We start from the raw sequence: 24,920 nt of genomic DNA, 5'->3' as shown, positions 1-24,920 counted from the left end.
CTTTGCCCCAGTAGGAAATCAGATCCTCACACTCCACCTCCTACGTATATATTAGTAGATTGTGTGGGCTGTGCTACTGAGCCAGAGAGCAGAGAGGAGTATTTGCCTCCTGTGCTGGTGTTGTGGTCAGTGCTGTCCTACTAGTGACAGGAAGGCTTGCTTTCCTGATGAATTGCAGGATGGTATTGTATATTTTGCTTAGAGGGGATCAGCACAGATGCTGAGGAGAAAAGCTGCCCACCTGACAGACCCATGCTCACTTTTGAGGTGCCCTTTGTTCCATGTTTGCTGTGTGCCCAGAACACTTTCCCTAAAAATGGTGTTTCCTGTAGGTGCTGCAGCTGAGCTGGGACAGCAAGGTGGAAGGACAGAGGCTGCTATCCAAAAGCCCTTGCAGTGGACATGGTTAGTATGGCAGCTCTTCAGGCCAGGGGCTGTCACATGTTGCTGCAGGTTCAAGGCTGAAAGAATTGCTGGTTGAGTTGGACATGAAGGAAGGAGGCAGCTTGTATGATGGTAGTTGGGGCACAGACACTGTCTAATGTGAAGTTGCCTGCTGTGAGGTTCCAGTCTTTCTCCTACGTCTTTCCCATGTCTTGAACTTTTACTAATTTAAAGCAGAACTTCTAATGAGAAGCAAAAAAACCTGTTCCTTAATCAGTGTGATTTGCTTTCATGGAATACTTCATTCAGCTTAGTGCAAATTGTGAAAGCCATGTTTTTATATTTGAAAATTATGTCAGCTGTACTTGACATTGAACCAGGCAGAAGAGTGCTGACAATCCCCATGAAGTCTGGCTTCAATGAAATGTAATTTAGTACCATAACATACTGAGCTGAAAGAAGCCATTAAAGAGTCCTCCATGTAGTCCTGTTTGCATTGTAGTTCTGGAGTTGCAACTATGGATTTCCTGTAGTTTCCTTAATAACTTTCCCTTCTTAATAGGCAATATATAGAATACCAAACTGCTAAAATTCACTTTAAGCGTTATTAGAATGACTGATATGTTGGGGTGGAGATAATGGCTTCTTGTTCTTCTGTAGAGCAGTCACATGGGCACAAATTCATTCATTCATTCTTTTTCTTTCTTTCTTTGAAGTTTTTTTGCAGAGTTATGCAGAAATGCAGAGATTTGTCCTAGGCTGGGATTTTTCTCAAGTCAATGTCAGAATTCACTTTTTCATAAGTGCAAAGATTGTGGTCTCTGACGACAAGATAAACAGAACTGAGGTGAGGTATATCTTGTTCACCAAGCTGAACAGTTCTTACAATATTTTTCCGTGATCAACTAGATCACTGACATGGCAATTAATAAAAGTGTAAATGAGAATGTCAGAAACTCCGTGGTCACTGCCCTGTAAGCTTCACTGGCACCTACAGTGAGTGCTCTCCAAGGGTAAAGAAGAGGCAGAGCTTGGATATGGAGGAGGGAATTACAGTGCTAGAGTATGGCCAAGTTAATTGTGGCCTCTGTGCTTTGTACCTCTGAAGGCTTCTGACAGAGAAAGGAGTTGTTGCCCAGTTTCTCTTTTTTTTTTTTTTTTAAATATTGTGATATCTCTGATGACAAATGCACAGACTTTGGGAGCTTAAAGTGTAGGAGAGCTTTCCTTGATGGGAAATTACAGAACATACCTGCTTATGTGTTCTGAATTATATGATGGTTTTTGTTTTAACCAGTTCTTTTCTGATTTGGGAAGAAAGGGGACGTGTTCTCATGAAAAGAGGTGTATTCTACATGGAAACCATGTACATAGTTTTCAGATGATTTAAAAGCAGATTTGATTTTAAAAGCAGAAATGATTTCAAGACAGATCAGAGTTATCTTGATTTTTATATTTGGTCTTCAGCCTGACTATGTACAAAATGTAAAGTGAAATAAAATTAAGATGTCTGGTTTATTATGTTGTGTACTAATAAAATACATTTAAGTGTTCACAAGGGAAAATTTTATTGGGAAAAAGATTCAAATGAAGTACCGCCTTACTGTCTCTGTTGTTACTTTTCTGTTGTCTTAATTTTTTTTTAGTTTTTTTTTTTCCTTCTAACAGTGCCGAGGATGTGTATTTGAGCTAACCATTAATGCTTCATTTTTGATGTCTGTAGTACTTTTACCTGTATGTTAATGTATGTAGATGAACAGGCCAGGACTTGGCCTATATAATACAAGTTCCTTAATTTACTCCTATGTACATTCCAGGGCGTGGGTATTTAAGCCAAAAGGGAAAAGATGAGCTGGTGCCTGGTACAGTAATTCTAGCTGGAGACTGATACTTGTGATAGGAGGGCAGTTATCAAAATAGCCACCATCTGATGCCATTTTTTCCCATTCCTGCTGTAAAGGCAGCTCATGGAGACACATCTGCAGCCAGGCAGAGGCCAAGGACCTGCTTGGGCAGAGTCATTCCTCAGTCCTCTTTTCCATCTTGATGGCAGGATGTGCTGCTGGGCTTGTCCTGGCAGCAGGGTGAACCTTGCAGCCATTCTTCCCAATGATCTTGGGAAGAGGCAGCTCCTGGAAAGCACAGAGCCTCCCGAGCCTCCCTGCTTTGCCCCAAGTTCCGGCTTCCTGCAGGAGCTCACGGGACACAGCCTGGCCTGCCTCTGCCCTGGATTAGGGCATGGCTGGCCTCTGGGTGGGACCATAGGATCTACCTGGCCATCCCTCCTGAATCCTTTGGTGTCTCTGGTTCTGTGACAGGCAATTAACAGGAGAATGACAGATGATTCCTTGGATGCTGTGCCAGGAATTTAGCCATGCAGACTGCTCGCAGGTCATAGTTGAGATTTTGCGTTTTAGATAGAGAGAAATAACAAATCCCTCCCATTAAACAGGATGAGAAAACACAGAAGAATGTTTCCAGGAAAGCATGCGTGCATGAGATGGGGAAAAGGAGTTGATCTGGTTTTTGATGTGCACCATTAACTGTGGGATCTGCAACATTCCTCAGCAGTCGAGAAATGTTATGTGGATGTCTGCAGGTGACCCTGGGTCATCTTGGGGGCAGAAGGCTGAATGCTCCTCTCAGTCCCTTGGTATTCTTTCTGTAACATGATGGTGTCCACATGTGTCCACACACAAATAATATTCTTTGTTTAAAAGTCTTAAACAATCTAATCTTCTAGATGAGCTTTCCCTTTCTGCAGCTGGTTTGGACTGAATCTGGGGAAGCAGTTCCAGTACATGGTCTGCATCCAAAGAAAAGTGCTGCTCCTCTGAGGACTGTTAGCTATGGTAGGAACGTAGTCCTTAGCAGGTGGGCTGGGCTTGAACTCTTGCCTTGCCCTGTGCTTTGAGAGGTTGTCTATGAATTCTGAGCTGCAGCATTGCTCTCCCACATCTTCTGAAGGGTGCTGAAGACTGGTGACAAGGCAGACTAAGGTGGGCATCCAGTGGAACGTATTCTCCAGGTCCCTCTCCTAGGTTCTCTCCTAAAATATCTGAAATGCTCTTACTTCCATCTTCCTATCAGCCCTCTTAGTTGGATTGTCTGGAAATAGTTACTTTCTTATAGAAATTCTTGCTGGTGGTATAAGATAGCTTGGCAGCATCTATGAGAAAACAGTTATATGGGGAAGAGGTTGTTTTGAGATTTTTGTCTTAACTGGAAAAGTACCAAAAGCTGGGAAGTGCAAAATAGTGTGTTTTTTTTTCCCCCTGAAATTTCACACCACTTTTCAAAATAAATTCTTCTGCCTTTAAGTGGGTGAGTCCTCTCTCAAAAGTAGTGATTCCCAAATGTTCATATTTGAGCCAAGAGTAAAATCTCTTTTTATGCAATCTCTTCAGAGCCTGCCTTTGAGAAAGAAAGAAAGAATTCAGTCTTCTTTTAGAGACTTTATAGAACATAATGAGTTTGCTTTTCAAAGGAAAAACTGAGAATTGCAGTGTAGGGGCTCTGTAGTATCTTGGCTTGATTTTATGCAGGATAAAGCTGTTTAGTATTTAATACAGCAAACCGTTTAAAAGGATAAGTTATATAATTACCATGAACTTTTAAATAAAGATTAGTGTTAGTACTTGATTGTCAGTCAAGGCTCTGGCTTTGTAAGTAGGAAAATGGTTGCAGATATAGTCAGAGCTTTTAAAGATTTTTTTTCCCCTTCCTTTTTGTTTGTCCTTATTTGCATATCTTAATTATGTCAACAGAACTGTTTACAGTTTGAAACTGAAATGCTATTTTATTTCTCCAAGTATCTTTTAGTATCGGCTCAGTGACTTCCAGTTTTTAGGAGCTTGTTAACTTGCCTCTGACAGTTTCTTCATAGTCAGATATGGCAGCTGATGTCTGAGAGCTTTAAAATAATAATGAATGCATAAAATTCTTTATTTGCTTAGTGATGTGATCCTGTAGCTTGATTTCAAATGAACAAGCATCCATATGGTGTATGGGAATAAGTGAGTTGTCCCTTGCTGTGTGATACCTGTTGCTGGGCTGCAGCTGACTCCTCAGGCAATAGAAGAGCCTAGTGGTGGAGTATGAAGAGGTGTGAAACCACTCCTGATTGCAATCAGCTGGTTATGTACACTTGAGGGAAAGGGTCAGAAAGTAGCCTCCAAGCCTTTCCACTTCAGAGTGTTGAATTGAGGTTTTAATATTGTCAGTATTTGGCTAATAATGGAGGAGGAGTTGAACCCAGGTTATGGGTATTGTTCACCAAATTCACTTCTACCCCACTTCAAGAGAAACAGCACCAAATGCATGCAAAATATCTCTTGCTCTGTTAGTATTTAAACTTTTGTAACAAAATGACTTAGGACTGAAAGCAGTAGCTCCAATCTTAGAGGCAAACAGATGCTTCCCAAAGCTGCGGCACTGGAAAGTTCGTCTCTGGCTCTCTTTTTATTGTATCCTATGCTAAACTCAGAATCACAGGATTTAGAAACCCCTCCCCATGCACTTTTTAGTAGTGACCCAATCTTTCTGTGGTACAAAATGGATCTGTGGACTGGAGAGTGTTCCTTCAGCTCTCAGGTGCACCAAAAGAGCTCCCAGATAGAGACAGCTGGAATTCCTGAGGTGCCAAGCCCAGCTGGAAGGTTCTTCCTGCAGCACCTAATGTAGTAGTACAGAAGTATCAGAAAAGGTTGTGTGAGGCAAGAGGAGATGATATTTAAAGATTATTTAAATATTAGTCTTGTTCTTTTACTAGTCATTTTGCAGCACCAGATAAAGGATAATTTTATTTAATTGTAAGGGGAATTCCATTGTGTTTGAAGGATTCTTCCTCTGCTCCTCAGTTTGTTGAGACCTTTACCAAGTGGGTAGACTTCATCAGTTAATGCAGGAATTTACATAAAGGTGATGCAAAGTTCACAGAGTAGTGGTGTGGTATGGCTGTCAATTTAAACTGTTTAGTTCACAGCAAGGGGGTTTTTGTTTTGGTTTGTTTTTGGTTTTTTTTGTCTTTTCTTGAGCTTTTTCCTTCTGTCAAGTCAATCCCCAGGAATGATGGGTTGTGCATGTGTCACATCCTGGGTATCAATCTGGCAAAATCACTGACAAGCTGATGTGCCTGGTTATTGTTTGTTTTTTGGAAAAGGCTCCAAAAAACTCCACTTCCTAATCCAAAGAGAAACTTTTCTCAGAGAAAACTTGATCTCTTTTTGAGTACTTTTAAGTCCTGCCTGTGTATTGCAGGTGCATGCCCAGACCACATGCTGCCTGGTGACTGCTCCTTCTGTGAGCAGAAGGATTAGAATAAAGTTTCAGCCTTAATCCTGGGTTTCCTGCACTGATTTGCTTTACAGCCTTATTCCTGTTTAGTTGCCTGTGTCTTAAAAAGCATGTTTTTATTTATACTTGCTGTCACTAAAAAAAAAACAAGCTCTCACTGTGGTATTTTGGTTTTTATTGTTGATGAACTGTGTAAAGATTTATGCCTTCCCCCCACTCAGACTCTTCACAAGGTAGTAATTAGCCATGTGCTATGCAAATTCATGCAGAAAACAAATTGGTTATGTGTTAATTAAAACTAAATGACAGCAATTTTATATTTAGGTTACTTTACAGTGCCTAAATTATTTTGGATTTGAAGTCTTAAGTGTTTTTCAATGCATGCCTTAGTCCCCTCTTTGTTACTTTCAAACTCTATAGTAAATATATATGGTTTCTTATGTACAGAATTATGTGCTATAATTAAAAAAAAAAAAACAAACCAGTGTTTGTCTTCTTCAGGGCTTGACCTGACCTGCAGAATTTTGTGAAATATGATTGTTCACTTTTTTAGTGGCCTTGCTTTTTGTACTTTTATGATCTTTGCAGTTTTAAATGTGGTGTGCAGAAATTGAACTGCATCTAAGATTTAATATTGGCCAGGACAAGATCTTGCAACTAAATTTGTATAGCAATATGTTTAATTGACAAGTTGGTAAAAGACTGTTTCCTCATTCCACAGTCTTTTGTTTATCCTTGAAAGTTTTGCATTTAGGGAGCTATTTAAATCATCTGTCTTTATAAATTAAATCAATAGCAAGCATACAAGATGGTTTAAGCAACAGGAAAATTAGTTTCTTGGTGTTCTAACAGATTTAAAAGAAATATTTTTGAATTGTGTAGTAATGGCATAGGATGGGTTTTAGATTAAAGAAAACATACTAGAAGCATGTGTTTGTGATGGGTTAATTTTTTTCTTTTTCAGGTTTTCATGTCTTAATTTGTTTCTTTACCAGTCTCTTGCAAAACTGGGCTTGGTGCCCTGGTGAGTCCTCTGAGGGTTGTGTGAAAATATAAAGTCAAAATTTCAGGGGTTTCAAAACCACTAAGTCAATAAGATGTTTGACAGGGATTTATACTACAAAAGTATAAATCCATGGCTCAGGTGTACAGGAAAATGTATGGAGGTAAATAAAGTTGCAGGGGGCCACTGGGGAAAATTTCAGATGTTGACAATTTCACTGATGTGTTTCTGTGAAATGATTGCCAGTGTTCCCTCATTCTCAAAAAGGTGCTTAAGTGAAAATTAGGCCTGTTGGGAGGAAGTGCTGATTAGCTCTTGTGTCCCATATGATGGAGTCAGGAGCTGCCCCCCCTGCATGGGGAGGAAAGGGAGGATAGGGAATTCTTCCATCTCTGATCCATATATTTGTAATCTCCTGCTGTTATTTTTTCAGAGGTCTAAAAATATATTGGATTCTGCTTCAGAAAGAAGATTGAATACATGTTATTGTAGGAACAGTGGTTTAGGTAGTTTAGGCAAGAAAGCAGCTGTTGTGTAAAAATGTCTATGTAAGTGTAGAGTCTTCCTTTGAGACAAGTAAATTTGTTTTCTATACAATTGAGTGCTGTTAGTTCGGGTTTTTTTCCAATTCTTAATAGAAGCTCAGCAGTAAGCCTTGACCACAATAAATTCTTTATCCTGTGTGATTTGTGTACATTTGTCTTTTAAATCTGTTTAACAAAGTAATGCAACAAATTTGGGATTAGGAACATGCTAGTTAGCTTTGCTGGAGGAAGCTGGGATGGAAAAACGGGGAAAATCATGTTTTTTTGCATTATGTATGATGAGCTGACGCAAAGATTAGCGTATTGTGCATTTCTTTTCAAATGGTTCCTGACCTCATGGGTGCAAGGAAGTTGTGATTCAGCTGTAGCAGGATAAATTTGGCAGAGAAAATAAGCATGGGTTTTGTGCTGATTTGTATATTGGCAGAGGGATATTCTCAGCTTGTAGGCTTTCCTTTTACCTCTCACAAATTTAAAAATGAGGTTGATTTAGTGTCAAATGTCTTTTGTAACCCATGCCCTTGTATTGTATTTTACTGCTCTTTACCATTTGTAGTGTCTTTATTTTTTCTCTGGATCTCCTCTGACATGTATGATATGGAGGGCTGTGAATGCAAGTAACCAGGTACTGCTTGCAAAAGTTTCTGATATGTTATGAAATACACATTTTAAATTTCAATAGCATGAAATCTGGATTGTAAAATCCCACTTTTAATCTAGGCTTATTTGGTTCGGCTATGTTAAATCCACTCCTAAAAATACTCAAGCTTTTTTCTATTATTATTATTATTATTTTCATTCAAGATCAAATCTCTTTGAACTATGTAGACACGCACCTGTGCTCATTTTAATCCCTGTGTAGTTTTCATCAATTATCACAGCAGGCAAGAAGAAAATCAAATTGTAAAATGCTTTTGAAAAGTAAATACATGCAACTTGGGGTTCAGGTTTCTGTTTTAATCAAACATCATCTGTATTCAAGTTCTTAAGACAAAGCTGGCTAAGGGAGGAGCACAAAAAGCCTTTTTTGTTATCACTGAAATATCTGAAGTGCTCTGCTGCATGATGAGTGTAATATGTTTGTGTTTGTAGAGGAAGGCTGGGTTGTGTGTTTATATGATTTTTTTTTTTAAGCGGGAGAAAATCTGGGTCAAGAGATTTCATTCTTATTAATAACTTAAAGCTTTATTCCTCAAAAATTATCCTCCATGGCTAGAAAGCTTCCTCACTGGGGAAAGCACTATTGCTCTCAAACATGGATGGGAGCATTTTCCTTTCCATCAGGGTGTTAAGATGTTCACCTGAGAATCATAGAGTCATTTAATTTTGAAAAGGCCTCCAAGGTCATTGAGTCCAACCATGAACCTAACATTGTCAACAAAGTCCACCGCTAAACCATGTCCCTGAGCGCCACACCTACACAGAGGTGTGGTGACTCCATCACTTCTTTGGGCAGACTGTTCCAATGCTTGACAGCTCTTTGGGTGAAGAATTTTTTCTGTTATCCAATCTAAACCTTCCTTGACGCAGCTTGAGGCCATTTCCTCTCCTCCTGCTACTTGGTAGAAGAGACCAACCACCACCTGGCTACGACCTCTTCTCAGTAGTAGTAGGCAGCAGTAGGGTCCCCCATGAGCATTCTTTTCTACAGACTAAACAGCCCCAGCTCCCTCAGCAGCTCCTCAGAAGACTTGTGCTCCAGACCCTTCACCAGCATTGTTGCCCTCCTCTGGATGTGCTCCAGCGCCCCAGGATCTTCCTTCCCTTCCCCTGTGTAATGCTGAACACCACCACAGAACCTCTCAGGAGCCTGTTCTTTGTGGGTTTATCAGTGTGGGGCCAAGCCTGGGGCTGGGAGTCCTTGGCATTTCCTCTTTCCTGCTGTCCAGCTCCATGCCGTGTCCCCAGCCTCCTGACCCATGTGTGAGCACACTCTACCCAAAAGAGGTATTATGGTATTGATGTGGCAAAATGGGCCGCAGGACGGCATTTTTTTAGCTTTCCTGCAAACATACGTCCCCATCAGCAAAATAAACAAATGAACATGGAAGCTTGCCAGTTCTTGTTGTAGTTTATTGGGAGATGCTAAAACATGAAATCTCTCACTTATCCTTGTCTAGGTTTCCCCTTCCTCAGCAGCTACTGCCCTGTGTGTTTAGCTGCATAGCACCGGTGACTTGGCCTGGTATTACATATCTAAACTAGAAACACTGGGAAGAGTGCTCCTAAACTGGAGGAATAGACAAATTCTTGGCTCTTACAGATAATCTACTGTATTAGAGGTTTAAGCAAACTTGGGGTACATAATTGTATGAAGCCTTTAATTTTATCCTAATCTTTTGTGTCACCGTAGACCTGAAAGCAAAGGTAGTTAAATTAGGATAATTAATCGTGGAATAACTTACACTGGAGAATGTAATTAATTTTCCGTTAATTTGCAAGTTATGTAAATCAAGATAAGAGTCTTCTCATAAACATTCTGTTTGCAAGCTATGGACAAAAAAAAAATGAGGTTAATTTAGATGCCCTTTGTGTTGGCATTTTGAAGTTGTTTCTGGTTTAGTTCTTTCAAATATTAGGATTTCGAACTTCAGTTTGTGTTTTGATGTCTGGTGCGATATGAAAGAGGGCAAACTTGAGGGAGAAAAGGTAATTTTTAGTTGAAATTTTTGTGTTAGGGAAAGTCAACACAGGAATCCTTTTCTCCTTTTCCTGCCCAAGATCTTGTGGATATAGGAGAGATTGGACAGGAAATGTGCTGCTACAGGACCTGCAAAACTGGGTTTGTGCAACAAATCAAGAAATATGTTTACTGTTTTCAGGGGAAGTCTTTCAGTATGTGGAGTTGCAGGTCCTAACTTCCCAAAGGGAGATGTGCTGAAGCCTCAAACATTGTAGTCAGCCCATGTGATTAATATAATTGCATCTTCTTTGTGAATTACTTCTGTAGATGTGAAGCAGACTTTGAAGCAAGTCAGTTGACACCCACACAGAACCAAATTATAACATCCTGATTAAATTGCTATGCAGTGTAAATGCTCAAGTATTGTCAATACAAAGAAAGTTTGTTCCCAACAACTCCTAAAGTGTTGAAATTAACTTGAATTTTGCTGGATTAAAAAGTTAACTTGTGTAGTTAGGTTATTTGCATGTAAAATGAGCAAAGATTATCAGGATCATTAAAAACATAAAACACATGAAAGAATAATGTCAAATGTATTTTAGGAATACCTGTCAAATTCTGTTCACATCCCACGTATTTTATTTTAACTTTTTTTAGTTAGTGATCAAATGGTGACTTTTAGTACACTGCTTTTTCTTGAAAATACAGTAAAATAATTCTCTGGTTTGTGTCAAGCAGATTGAAACATATTCTTCTTGAATTGCATCATATGAGACACTTTCTCAGCAGGGTCTGAGAAAGCGTGCTTCTGAAAATTTATCTCCTTTTTATGATCATAGAGCAGTGGTAGATGCCACATCTCTGGAAGCATTCAAGGTCAGGTTGAATGTCTGAGCAATCTGATCTACTTGAAAATGTCGTAGCTCATTGCAGAGGGGTGGCACTGGATGGCCTTTGAAGGTCTCTTCCACTGCAAACTCCTCTGATTCTCTGGTAATAACTGGTCATTTAAATGCAATGTTTGTACACTGTGTACAAATGTAGGAGTAGAAATTACAGTACTGCAATAAAAATTAAGATAGATACCTCTTTAGATGTTGGACTTATTTTTAAAGTTTTTTCCTTTTGTCTATAGTGCTTTTGATAATTTTGATTAATTTTGTGTGCTGCACAAGCATCTCCTTAGATGCCTCATACTGACCTTCAGAATGTTCAAATTGGATGTTTGGGATTTAGTACTTGTTTGGGTGCCTGTCTTCATTAATAACTTGTACAGAATTTTCTGCAGGAACATCATATTGTCAACTTCCACAAGGAAGAATGCCATGTCAACACTTTATTAGCCTGTTGGATTCATCAAAATGCTCATCTTTAGGGATATGTGGGTGCCTCCAGTGAAAAATACCTGTTTTGATGTAGAAAAATGTTGCTTTTTTTTGGAGTTTTTTTTTGTTACCCTAATGACCAGCGTAATTTTCTTAGCTGTGGGTTCTTTTGAGATTCCAAAGGTTAACCAGTGCAAGTGTTAGCAGTCCATCATTATTTAAAAAGAATTGCTGGGTAATTTCAGGATGTGTGACAGGATAGGACAATCTCTCAGTTGCCCTTTGGCTTCAGGGTAGAACAGCATCCTTGCTTTATGCACTGATGGCGTGGAGTCACTAGCTGCAAGCTCCCGTCCACCTTTCCTTTTGTGACTGGCTCTTTGAAGTAGCTATCTGCTTTGTGAATTCTGTTTCCAATTTGTAAAGTTGGGGCTTTTTTTAAATACTCTCTGCTCTTTCCTCCTTCCCTGGACTCAGTGCTGTTAAATGAGGGCGAGACTTGGCAAAGGAAGACTACGCCTGTGGCTGTCCATGGCGTTTTGTCCTGCATCTGGTGACGTGATGTGACTGCTTGATCTTTTTAAAAGTATAAGAGAAGTGTCAAAGTTCTATGTTATCTGATGCTATGCTGGGTTTTGTTTATGTCAGAACAGTATGAGATTGTAGTCTCTTAAGTTTTTCTCCTGGTTTGACTTTTGACGGTGGAGTGGCTCGAATCAAGCTCAAACCCATGGAGGTACTCTGCAACTGTTGCCCTTTTTATTCTTTTCCACAGTGACCTGATACAAGCTTGATAAATGTTTCTAAAAGAAGCAATAAGTGGCTGAGTCCTTAGAAAGGAAGCAAAAAGCCTTCTGATTCAAACTGTTGATTTATGCTGCTCTTAGCAGTAGTGGTTGGTTTGGCTGCTTGCCCCTTGCTTGTTTGCCAGCTTCCTGCTACTTGGAGATGAACAGGGTCCTGGATTTGCTTTCTCTGAGGTATGGAAATGCTTTGCCATTGCACTGAAATTCTGGTTAGTAATAATTTGCATAAACAAGAACCAATTTTTTTATAACTAGCTTTAAACAAAGAAAAGTAATCAATTGTGGCATCTTATGTATTTTTCCTTTCTGTACAGAATTGCCTCAAAGGGTCTGTCTAAGCTGGAGTTGCATCAGTAACTACATTGCTGTTTGCTTCTCTGTTTCTCAAAATTGTGGTGTGCAGGACAGAAATGTTATTATTAAACACCTCTGATGAAGGTAGGCTTTTGCAGAGCTGGCACATTACACCTAATTCCTGCTTTCATGACCATCTGCTGAGTAATCCTACACACTGGGCCCGTGGCCTGGAGATGGGCTCCACTTCTTGTTGTCCATGGGGGAAGGCTTTTGGTTGGACATCCCTTTCCATGGGGTGCCAAGAATGATGCAAGGACTCTTTCCACAGCCTCATTAAAGTTAAATCATCGATATCTTATAACCAGCAAGTGTGATACTGTTTTACTGTTCCTATCAATGATGATAGTGTAATATTGGAGCAGGTCACAAAGGGAGGCAACAAACTCCTTGTACCTTGTTGTAGTCCAGTATTAGGTATATTTAATAAGCAACAGTAATGGTTTAATGTAGTTTCTGGGAAAATTTTTAATGTGTGTTCTCTGAGGTGTCTTGACTTGAGCCTTCCTGAATCCCCAGCGTGGTCAGTAGTCTGGGTCCTGGGGTACTCCCCAGTTATATACTGTCCTGCTTTAAAACCTGGATGTGGGAGCCAAGTCCCCCAGCTTGGCTGGGGACAGGGATTAGGTCTGACTGCTCGAGCAGGCAGCACATCTGTGACTGGCTGACATCTGCACGCCCTTGTACTTGCTTTTTTTTCAGTGTTGATATGTTTTCATAAATACTTCCGTACTCACTGTCTTGTCCTTTGGCAAGTAAGTTATAGAAATAATGTCTGATTTATATCCTCTTTGTATTTTTGACCCTGTGGCCTGACCCCAAGTCAAAGCTTTGTATATCTTCTCATTCCCAGCAAAGTGGACTGTGGGGTTTTGTTTTGAAGCCCAGCTGTAGATTTAGTATTTCCTATCATGGGTAATGTGTCTGTTTCATGTCTCTTATTACTAACATTTCATTTGTTGATTGATTTAAAGTCAAAACTGAGGTCACCTGTTTGTATCTTTTCCTCCTCCGGCTGTAAAACATCCAAAGAGAAACAATTACAGTTGAATAATCAGGGACCAAGTTATTCTTCCTGGTTGTACTGAGTTGTGAAGAGAGAACTGACAGTCTGAGTATCAAGCAGGGTAAGCAAGTGGATATCTTCAAGCAGAGACAGGATAAAGTGAATTCTTGCTGCTTTGTGGTTTTAATAACTTGCTGATGAAAAGTATTTACTTAGAAACTTGAATGTAGAAATGTGGGCTGGAGAGTCTTTCATGCCAGAGGAAAATTCATCTTTACAGGCTGTAATGTCCATCTGTGTTTCAGTCATGTGTAATGAATTGATAAATCAATGACTTTACCTCAGCTGTTTCCTCCTGCTAGTTGTCTCTTACTTCTTAATAAGTGCCTAACTTTTTTGGGCCTAACACTTCTGAAGTGTTTTGTTTGACGTTTTTTTGGTGGGAATTTTTTAGGAGTGGCTAGGGGATGGGCTGGTGGGGTTTCCTCTGCATTTGCAGCTATCTCATTATTAATAATTGTTCTTGTTCTAGTTCTGAAGCTTATATAATAAATCAGCTCTTGTTGTGTTGGCCAGTGAGCTAACAAAGGTGACCTAAAACTCTTCCAAAATACGTGCATGGCTTGGTGTTCTGCAGCCATTTGGCACTTTCTTACTTCCTGATTTCCCGTAGGCCTGATGGAGGTGTCCTACTGCCTCTAGTCATTCAGGTACTTTGGAGAACCACTCTTGCAGTTCCCTGGCATCATTCCCTGGCAAAATTGCTTGGGCAGGTTTTGCTTCAGCATCTAACTGTGAGTTGAAAACCTCAGAGCTGCCTTGATCGGATTATTTAATGGAACTGGGTGTCACTTTTATTGCTTTGAATGTTGGTCACTGTTCCCTGGTCACACCCAGGAGAGAAGTAGCACATCTCATATGGGGGTTCACTACCAGGAAGGGTTAGGGTTCTCATGTCTCTTGCACAGCTTATTTTATGCAGTTCTGCCAAGATGATGGAAAGATTAGAGGCTACAGCAAATCTGTTTTATAGTTTGTATACAAATCCTACTTCTCCTCCAGTGGCTGGATTTGCTACAAAAGCAATCCAAATCTGAAGTCATTAAGGAGCATTTGTGTAACTTTATTGCAAAGACTTTTAAAAGTGTCTGTGTATTCCAGACTATCATTCTTAAGATGTTAATGTCATCACTCTTAAAAGCTAGAGAGACGTGTCACCCGTGTTGGATCTAAAGTCTGTCTCATGCATAGTTTTGCTTATATTTCCATGCTTTTCTTATGCTTAGTAGATTTCCAATTCTGCCCATTAAGTACTGCTGATTTTTAGGAAGTTTGTTGTTAGAATTCAGGCAGGCAGTGTAACATACGTGTTTCCCCTTTGAGCTGCAAATAATTAATTGCTCTCATGTATATTTGCATCAATGTCTTGTCTTCAGATTTTTCCAAATAGCAGGCAAAGATGGTGATAGCATATGGTTGCTTCTAATGTTTGTTCCAAAGTCAAACCAATTACTTAGCTTGCATCTTACGAACGACAAAGTGGTTATGATTTCATGGGGACTATGAAAAATGAATAAAGCTAAATGGCTAACTGAAAAGCAGCACAGTTCAGAATTTGGCTTATTTGTGGGGTTATACCCAGGCTGTCATTCAGAAACCATTATATTTAGGAAGTAACTTTGAGACAGAGTATACCGACATCTTCCCTGGATCATCAATAAGGTTGCAGATAGTGCATTATTTTTTGAAAATATCAAAATTAACTACTTTAATGATATCCTTTTTAGGAGCTTCATTGACTTTTTTTAAACTCATCGCACCAAAAACTCTTACAAAAAGGTCTCTTATTTTGTCTAATTTCAGCTTCTATTCCCTATTTTATGGTTCTCTGTAATGTTTGCAGTAATAAGGCACTGTGACATTTTCCTATTCCCTTTCACAGTGAAAACTTAAGAAACCCAATTGTTTTGAATAAATTTCCTGGTCTTATTTACTTAAAATTAATCATGGCACCAGGCCCCTTTTTAAGCCTATCTTCTGGTGCCACTTTCTGCTGGTTTTGGCTGGGACAGAGTAAATTTTCTTCATAGTAGCTGGTTTGGAGACATGTTTTGGGTTTGTGCTGAAATCAGTGTTCTTATTCCTAAGCAGAGCTTGCACAGTGTCAAGGCCTTTTCTGCTTCTCACACCACCCCACTCTTGAATCATTATACTTGCTTTTCATCGTGTGCCTGGTTTTCCTCTCCTTCATCATGTGCCTCATTTTCCTCTCTTTGCAGCCTTTCTTTGAACTCTTAGTTGGCTGTTGTCACCAAACCCAGGAACATTCACAAGTTTACAAGCTTTCTTCTCTCAAGTCCCTTGGCAAGAGGTGTATGTTCACAAAGACTGAAGAGGGTAGGAAGTGGTACATTAGCATTTAAACACAATATGCATATAAACACGTAAATTCCCAGTTGCAGTTTTTAGTTGGTACCCCTTGAACTGTGCTTTCAGGTCCCCACCTGTACTTTCCATCATCTGCTGCTTTTCTGTGGAGTTTCTTGAAGGAATGGTTTTCTATAAGAATTGTGTTTATCCTCTTGTTTAGCCACCTGTCCTAGCAGACCTAATTCTGATTGCTTTTTTGTTGTCATTAGTTTGTTTGGCATCTGACTGTTCCTCAGGTGCACAAAGGAAGTGACAGCATGGAAGGCCATCAGGTCCATCCATGCTGCTGCTTTGTTCAAGTACTGTAATTTCCCTGCCCTTCATTCCCCTCTACAACAATTCCCTCCTCAAAAAACACACCGTCTCTTCTTGGAGCCCTGTTTTAATAGGCTGCCCACTGATGCTTAAGCACTCTAATTACTCTGTCATGATGTCTATACATATTTTCATTTATTTTTTAACTTCGGAAAAACAAATCCTATCCTGTAAAACCAGGTAATGAGCTTGCCAGTAAACCTGTTTTTCTGTGTTTCCCCTTTTTTTTTTCTTCTTTTGTTCCTATTATTTTCTAATAACTGATATTAACTGTAAATGAAACCCTTGGTGTTGGAGAGTAGAAAAGAGAGTGGCTGAGAATGATGGCAGAAAACTAGTAAAAGTAAAATGACGACCTGCTTTTTGTATCTTCTTGCAGATGTATTTCTCAAAAACAAAAGTATTAGTGTGTTGGACTTGGGGATCTGTTTCTAATTAAAGCTTTGTTTCAGTGTAATTAACGTTTAGGAGATTAGTGCACTTTTGTACTTCTGCAAATGTACTGTGACATTCCCCGACAGTGGCTCGGGAGCTGTGCTAACCAGAGTCTCCTAGTGAGATACAGCTGCAGGAATGGTGGTAGCAAAACCTTGAAACTTTGAAAGATGTTGCCACCTTCCAGTTGTCCAGTGGATGTAAGTCCTGCTTGGGAAAATTAGCAGTATTTTCATCAAACTTTGCAGGGAGTAAGGCTCCTCTTAGTATCTTATGGGTGTCTTACTTTGCAATGAAATTATTAGTCTTGATCTGAATTAGGATGAATACTTCTAACAACTGGGTATCAACTCAGAAAACATGAATGTTTTTATACCTCAGAAGTAAAACCTCCAGTACTGAAGATACTTTTTACTAGCCAACAAAAGTAATATTGAGTAATAATTAAAGTAGTGGTGTGTGACGTATGAATGTATTAATTGTGGGAAGTGCCTGACCTGAGATTTTTCTGTGTATCTTTAATTTAATTCTTCCATCTTTTCAGGGGCTTAATGCTGAATATGGGAACAGATTGCAACTTAGTTTTATTGTTGACATAAATGAAAATAAGTCTGTCTGCAAGAGTAGAAGCTGCCAGAGTTAGAGTATATGGGCCCTTTCTAACAAAACTCCACTAATGTTTCTGAAAATTGTGTTCTCTAAATTGAATATACCTTTTAATTTATGCTTGATGTGAGAATTTTCTTGAAAATTATAGAGAGATGTGAGAGTAGTGAGTCTATATCTGCTGCCTGGGAAAATATAGGGTCTGCATTAAAAAGGTTGAATAGTTTTCAACAATACACATTGCTAGATATTCCCTTGTTTCTAATTACATATAAAGCTGAGGTTTTCTCCACCTCTTCTGCTTTGCTAAATAACTTTATTCACTCACAGAGGTTTGGCTGCAGAGAGCATTCATATATTTTTTGGTTTTTTGCCACAGAAAGTATATCTTACTTATTTGAGTAGCTAGACTCCTCCAGCTGCCTAGTTTCGGTTTCCTGACTTAGGCTTCTCCCCCGTGACAGAGGTTAGGGTAACGCCTTATCAAAGCACCAAGTTATCAAATGCGTAATCATATGCTGCTGAGCTTCCATATCAGCTTATTTCTTTCTAAGGAAATCCTACATTTTTAAAGACTTTAGTTTGGATTATGGAAACCTCATGGTAGACTTGAGTCAGGTTTGAAGGTTTAGATTGATGCCTTTGGGATTATTAGAATAAGAGTGCCATTCATTCCTTCATTCATTCATTCGCGAATCCTTCTAAATTACATTTGGCTTCTCTTCCATGAGATGTATATTTTTGTAAGTATTAAAACTTTGATTTTATACTTAGCAAGAGAGGAAGAACATAGCAATTGAGGATGAAAAGTCCTTTCAGAAAAAAAAGCCTAAAGACTTGTTGATACTGGACAGCAAAGCCGGAAACTACATGTGTCATAAAAGGCTCCAGTTTGTTGGATAAAGGCCAAAACTCAGGATGTAGTCTATAAATACAAAACAGGTTCATAAAAATATTTTTTAAGTGCGGGTCTGAGCACTTTAGAAAAGCTGACTGATAACTGTTCAGCTATTTAATATAAATATATTTGTGCAGATGCATACACACACATTCAATACCATACTTTCATTTTTAAACATGAATATGTTCAATTCAGTGATATTTATTTCCCTTATGAGACTGGTAACATTGCTAACACCAGATATAAATTTGGGATCATATTTTTTTCAGATTCTAAACCAGCAATTTAGTGGAGAAGGAAAACAGAAGGAACTCTAAACAGAAGGCAGAGGGGAAGGAATTTGTGAAGCTGAATATTTACCTGCACAAAAAGTTGCAACCTTTTTTTCCCTATAGTATTCTGTCACAAGGGTTTGATTTTAAGCAGTACACCTAGCAGTCTTCTGGGGATTTTGAAGATGTCTTCTATGCTGACCAGTTAATAGCTGTTAAAATTTGTTACTCAACTTGGAAATAAAAGTGTTTGTACTTGAATTTGCTCAGCCTATTGGCCAAGCAACATGCCTGGAACAGATTTACTAGCTGCAGCTAATGACCATGTTGACTTTTTTCCCTTTGACTTGTCAAGTATGAACATACAGGGATCCTTTTGCTTACACTGTTGCTTTGGTTTTTAGATTGAAATGACCATCATTCAGAATTGCTGCTTAAAATGCAGTAATTTGGATATCAGAATAATTTGTAGTAGTACAAGAGCGTGTTTCTGGCTGATTTTCTGTTGTTGTGCTTTGTTGTACTAAACAAGGCAAGATTGAAACCCATTTTTTTTTTTATTGCCATATTTTAAGTTTTATCTTTTACCAAATACCATAATAACACAACTACAGTAGGCTCATAATAGTTGTGTAGCTGTAATGCTATGTCACTCTGAATATGCTTATGCCTTCATCCTTCTCTTTAAGTATTTACATGCAGATACCAATCTGTCTGAAGTCCCCCCATTGTTACTTGTTTCTGTTGCACAACTGTTTCATAGGCAGTCTCCCAAGATGAGACTTTGTCAACCCACCCAGCACAAACAAACTCTTATCTTCAGTGTACTATTGTCAAGACCCAAACTCAGTCAGATTTGATGTCTAGACCCAAAAAAAAAAAAAAAAAAAAAAAAAAAAAAAAAAAAAAAAAAAAAGCAGGACTGTGAGTGAAGAAAAAGTAATTGATATCTGACTAATATTACTGCCTGTTTGGTGTGTTAACAGTATGAGACCAAAAATGGTTTTCTTGAACTTGTGCTTAAGCTGTTTCTGCATGTGTTTTTGAGGTTTTTGTTAAAGGAGCCCTGTGTGTCATCTCATGGTCTGTTACTTGACTGCAGTCCTGTTTCTAGAGTGAATAGCTGATTAGAAACTTAAAGTAATTTGAAGCCACTCAGAATTGTTAGCTTAAAGGAAGCTGCTGTGCCATCTGCTTGTGCCAGTAAGGGTGCTGGACCACATACTGTCAAATAAAACCAAACCACAGAAATCTCATGTACCCAAGTACTTTTTCTGTGTGATTAGAGCTGGTCTTACCTCAGGTGGCATTTTGAGAAAAAGCACATAAACAGGGATTTAGGTCACAGCTTGTAAACTACCAAATTCTGACTGATTGTTTTGCATGTAAAAAGCAGTGGTGAAGCACATTCATTTCAGGGAGACTATGTCATTATCCTTCTGATGGGTGGGATTTAAGGATTTTTATTTTTATTTTTTCTGATCATAAGTATTTTGGAGTGGACTTTCAGCAAAGTCTGCTTTGTCAGCTGGGGGGAGGTCATCTGCAGGAAAGCTAGGTGGTGTTTCTTGCCTGCAGGGGCACAGGACTAGATGAGTCCCTTAAGAAGATGTTGTGTCACACTTGTGCTCTTTGCCCTGAAGCATTTCCTTTGCATGTCTCTGAGCAGTTTCAGTGTGGGGAAAATAATGACATGAGAGAAATTCAGAATTGATACCTGTAGGTCACCTGTTAAATTTCAGAGCTTGGAGATTATACTGTTGGGACTGGCAGTATAAAGGCTGGAGACCATGCTTGTCCAGTATTGCTAAACACCTCTTTGCAGCCTTTGTCTCCAAGACAAGTAGTAGCGTTCTAATTTTGGAAATTTACAGTGTTTAAACCAAGATGCAGCTTTAAGGACACTGTTCATCCATTCTAAAACTGTGGCTTTGATGATGAAGCTAAATGCCTTCCCTGTTGCTGTGTCTCCAGGCATTGCTGCAGGGAGCCTCTGGGAGTTCCAGGGTGAAGAGATCTGCCTTGATCTGGAGACCTCTGCTAAAGGTGAGGACCTCCTAACGGGCCAGAGAGCCTTAGCAGGAGTTGAGAAGTCTTACACCAAGGTAAAGTGATTCATTTTTCAAGCAAATTGAATTGTGTGATACAATTCTCAAATAAGTATTTTTCTTCTTGTGAAATAAACACTCAAGTGCATCTCTGAGCTTTCTCTTTCTTTTGTGTGTACAGCTCCTTGCTACCTGGATACAAATGTTGTAATAGCAAATTCTGGGGGAGGGGAGAGGAAAACAACATAATATGCATTGTAGGTTAGAGCCAGAAGTAATTCCTTAGATTATTAGTAGGAAGATAGATCTGGAGTTCTTTGTTGGCAAGGGAACAGTCTGTTTCTGAGCTCTACAGCATGCTCTGGTTTTAGAAACATATGTCACTTCAAGTGCCACATTCAGAGCTCGCTTTGAGTGGCCACAAAAATATGGAAACACTCTGGTATCTTCAGCAATGGGAGAAGAATGAGGTTTGTATATGATGATTTTCTTTTTATCAGCACTGTGGTAATTTCTTAGCATCCACAACCCATTCTTGCTTGTACAGGATAAATACTGGTGGAAGAAAAGGACACGTGACCCCAAGAACTTTGTTGAACTTATCAATGTTACAGTTGCACACATTTAGAGATTTGACTATGCTATGGTTTTGTTTGCCAGAGTTTTCAATGCAGGATCTTTCCTTCATACTGTCAAGATAATTTGAACTAACTGTAGAGAGTTGGCTGAAAAAAGTGAGTAGTAGTGGAAATGTTTCCTACAGATTTATTTAGGATTGAACATAGGTGCTTCCAAAGTTCTGTCAACTTCTCCATTTTTAAAAACTACCTATTGCAAGCTGCTAACTTCATTGTTGAAAAGCTTCCTAAATGAATATTTCTTGATTCACCTGAGAAGAATTGCAGATTTCTCTAGTTAATCCTTTATTGATCTTAATTTAAACTGAAATTAGAGCTCTGAACTAGACCTAAGTTCGTTGTCCTTCCATCTGTGGAGTAAAATCAAAATCACTGTTAAGTTGTCCCATTAGCAGAGTCAGTGCTTCAAGTCAAAACCTTTCCTCATGAGCTGCTGTACACACTGGGGGTGAGTGCAGTAGGCACAGTTAGGCCCCCTCATCCCTTTGCTGCCCCATGCCCTCTCTCTTTGCTTCACATTTCTTGGATTTCAGCTGCACTCGTGTTTTTCCAGTCCACTAGCAAGGTCATCTTGAACTACTGACGACACTGTATTCAAACCCTGACAGGGCAGAAAAGCTGCTGCTGCTGATTACAAAGTGATTTCTAACTGAAGGCAAAAACCCATCCAGAAATACTTATCTCTGTAACATTTCTCCTTGTTACATTTGCCTTAGGAGTACACAAAGCAATACGAGTTGAGATAGCCATATGTTGCAAAGACACAACATTTCTTCTGGGAGTTATTTAAACATTTTTTTATTTTTGAAGTGCAGTTTTATGCATTGAGAGAGTAAACACTTCACAGAAGGTATCCTGATAATCCCATGGGGTGCATGGATATATCTAGGTGGGGTGGTGGTTAGGTTTCAAACACAGTAGTGTTAGTGCAGTGTTGAGGTTTGGTGCTGCAAGCATCCATGAGTGAAATGCAGCCTTGAACACTCTCACTGCTTCCAACAAGGCAGTTTGTTCTGTGCCTCTCTGTCTCGTTTCCCTTTGTTGGAGGGGTTTGTTGCTAACTAGAAACACATGATACGAGACAGCCAAATGTTCTGGTGAAAATCAAGGACACTTCATAGCTGTGAAGATTTTATATTTGCCCTAGATTCTTTTTTCTTTTTCCCTTTTCCTCATTGATGCAGCTGTAACTGTTGTAAATTATATGAATAATTGATCAAGGAGTTCTTGATACCTCAAATCACGTTATGGTTATTGCTTTTTAGAACTGTGCTGCTCTTTGTTGTACTACAGCATTGCTCCTATGCTGTTCTGTGTGTGTGGTTTTTATAGCCTTTAAGTTTTCTTCTGCTTCTGACCCTTTGCTCTTCCCATCTTTCCCCTTCTCTGAAAAAATGTGTTGTTTCTGCTTCAGTATATTCCGTGATCTAAGTGAAAAGCAGAGTCCTTTTTAATCAACAGCAACGCGTTTTAAAAGCAACGCGTTTTAAAACTGTGCAGTGCACACATCTGGTTTCACATAAGCATGAATTGCTGGCTTCACAAACACAGAGCATGTAGTCCTTGCCACAGAGTTAGCTAAAGTGTTCTGTAACTTGAGACTCTATTTGAAATAAAAACAAAATTGTATAGCTTCTTTACCATGCTAATGGAAAACATTTAATTTGCTTTTTTCAAGCCATCCAAAAGTATGACGCAATGCTGCTCGGGCAGATTTACAGTGCCTTTTCTTCCCTAGAAATCAATACAGCTTGGAGGGGCTGCTGTGGGAGCTGGCTAGCTGACTGCAGTCCAGCTGCATTCAAATGTAAACTTCTCTACCGCAAACCAAAACTGGTGATTTTGATTTATTCAAGCATCAATGTATCTCTGAGATCGTGGTGTTGGGTTTTCTTCTTTGCTTTATTGCCGTTAATACTAGATTGGATTTCAAAATAACAGGTTCAGTGGGCTGATGATATTTTTTTCATGAAATCATTCAGTGAATTTTGGTGTTTCCTGAATTGCAGTACTTAGGTCTGTGGTAGTGATATCAGCAAAAGCAGATCTACATACGTTGCCATGTGTTCCTTTCAGTGGAGTCCTTTTTCCCCCCCCTTAAAAACAAACAAAAGAAAGAGCAGCACCAAAAAGCAGGCCCTCATTCACTGTGAGCATTAAGGGCTAGCACAAGCATTTTCTACTTTGCATAGAATAAGCCCTGAATATTACGTGTTCTTGATTTCTCTCCTGCTAGAAGAGGTAAAATGCAAGAGTTCTTTGTGAGCCCAAAAAAAGTTTTTAGAGGAAAACCGTGGCATTTTTTCATAAGTGAAGCCAACACTGCAGATTTTCATTGTACACCAACTTTTTGCCTTTGTTTCTTTTCTGATTCCTCACTGTCTGCACTTATAGCTTTGACTTTATTTAAATTCTCCACTATAAGAGGCTGTTGATGTTCCTCTCCCTATTTTTTTTTTTTCTTAATGGGATTTCAGTCTTGCTTAAGAGCTTTACTTCTGGCAGAAGGTCTCCTCTAGAATGGGCCTTTGGGATCCTTGACACTGCTTTTCTCCCTGAATGCTGTGTTTCTTTGGGAAGTCTGTCACTGGTGGTCTGTGTCCTGGTCATACCAGGCACAGCTCTACCTGAAGGAAAATCACTACTTGATTGCTAGCTTGCCAAAAGGACATTTCATCTTCTTTTTAAGAGGAAAAGTTCTACTTCCATTTCTCATGCAACTGTGATCCAGGTTTTTTAATCCTCCAGTTGTTCTTCTCTCATATACTTAACAATCTCATCTTGAGTAAACAGCTTGAGAAGACAGTGTAGAGGAATTGAGGTCCTTTTTTCAGGGATAGCTTGGGATGTCATGGGTTAGCAAAGAGGTGCAAACACATTTTGAAAACACGTTTGGCCCATAGGTTTTCTCTTTGACAGTTCCAAAGTTCTTGTGAGCATGAAAGGTCTGTCATTCTAGTTTTCCTTTTGCCATCTTCCCTGCACTAGCACTGGTAGTCCAGACTGGAGTATGCCATAAGGACTTCTAAAGCCACACTTTGAATAAAGCTTACATTTACTACAGAATATTTGCTTTGCATGGTTACAGTACAAGCACTGTATTCCTGTGTAAACACTGTAATGAAGTTGTTAAGAAGAAAGGAAACGCTTTCAGCATTTGCACTAAAGTTCATGGAGCATGAGATAGCTGTGCTTAGGATGCTGGTACTTTGAAGGGATTAAAAAAAGCTTCTCAGAAATAAACACAAAAAATGTTCTCAGACTAGCAAAACAGTTTGCAAGTGATGAGAAAAATAACACTAATTATTATGTAGAGAATAATCTGACTTGAAGTGCCACAGTGGAATCCACTTTATGATCTGACCTTCCTACATATGAATTGAAAAGCAGGAAAAAGTACAGGGCATGACCTAAAAATGGTAGTCTGGAAGCTTCTTTAGGTATGTTGGGTCTTATTTTTGTCTAGCCTGAAATGTAGGTTTTCCTCTTGAGTCAAACCTGAATAAACTGGTTTGAGTGTTTGTGTTGTCCTCATGGTTCCAGCTCTGCCAGACATAACTACTTTATTTTAAGAATTGTTCTTACTTGGAATTTGAGTCCGACTGGAAACAGTATTGTCAGGAGGCTGCAGTCTTGCTGTTAAGAAACTTAAATAAGATAAGGCTAATCCTATTGTATGCTTCTACTTTCAGAGGTAGTGTAGAAACTTGCCTTTCATAGTAAGGGCACCATACCAATCACTACCTGCTTTATGGGATTTCTCTCCCTTTTTTTTCTGAATTGCTGGCTTGGCTAGACATTAATATTCAAAATGTTTCACACAGTTGTAGATGGCATTATACTGTGCCAGCTTTCAGACTTATGGAAAAATAAACCAGCTCTTGTTTTCTACAAGTCAAAGAAGGTGAGAGAAAATAAATTTACCTATAGTCTC

General features: G+C 39.2%; 1 protein-coding gene across 3 annotated transcripts in view; it reads left to right on the top strand.

Moving 5' to 3' along the window:
- Positions 1-24,920, top strand: part of FAM110B (family with sequence similarity 110 member B) — a 111,478-nt gene that overhangs the window by 9,782 nt on the left and 76,776 nt on the right. For 2 of the 3 annotated variants that reach the window (XM_084226450.1, XM_084226449.1), the window contains exon 2: positions 20,275-20,346. The gene's annotated coding sequence lies outside the window, so the exon portion shown is untranslated. Of the gene's footprint in view, positions 1-20,274; positions 20,406-24,920 lie in introns of all 3 variants that reach the window. The other variant, XM_084226451.1, reaches the window with a different exon arrangement.

This window comes from Fringilla coelebs (assembly GCF_963513975.1).
Source record: "Fringilla coelebs genome assembly, chromosome: 1".
Taxonomy (NCBI): domain Eukaryota; kingdom Metazoa; phylum Chordata; class Aves; order Passeriformes; family Fringillidae; genus Fringilla; species Fringilla coelebs.
Note: the sequence above shows the minus strand (reverse complement) of the source record. Positions and strands in the feature narration are given on the sequence as shown.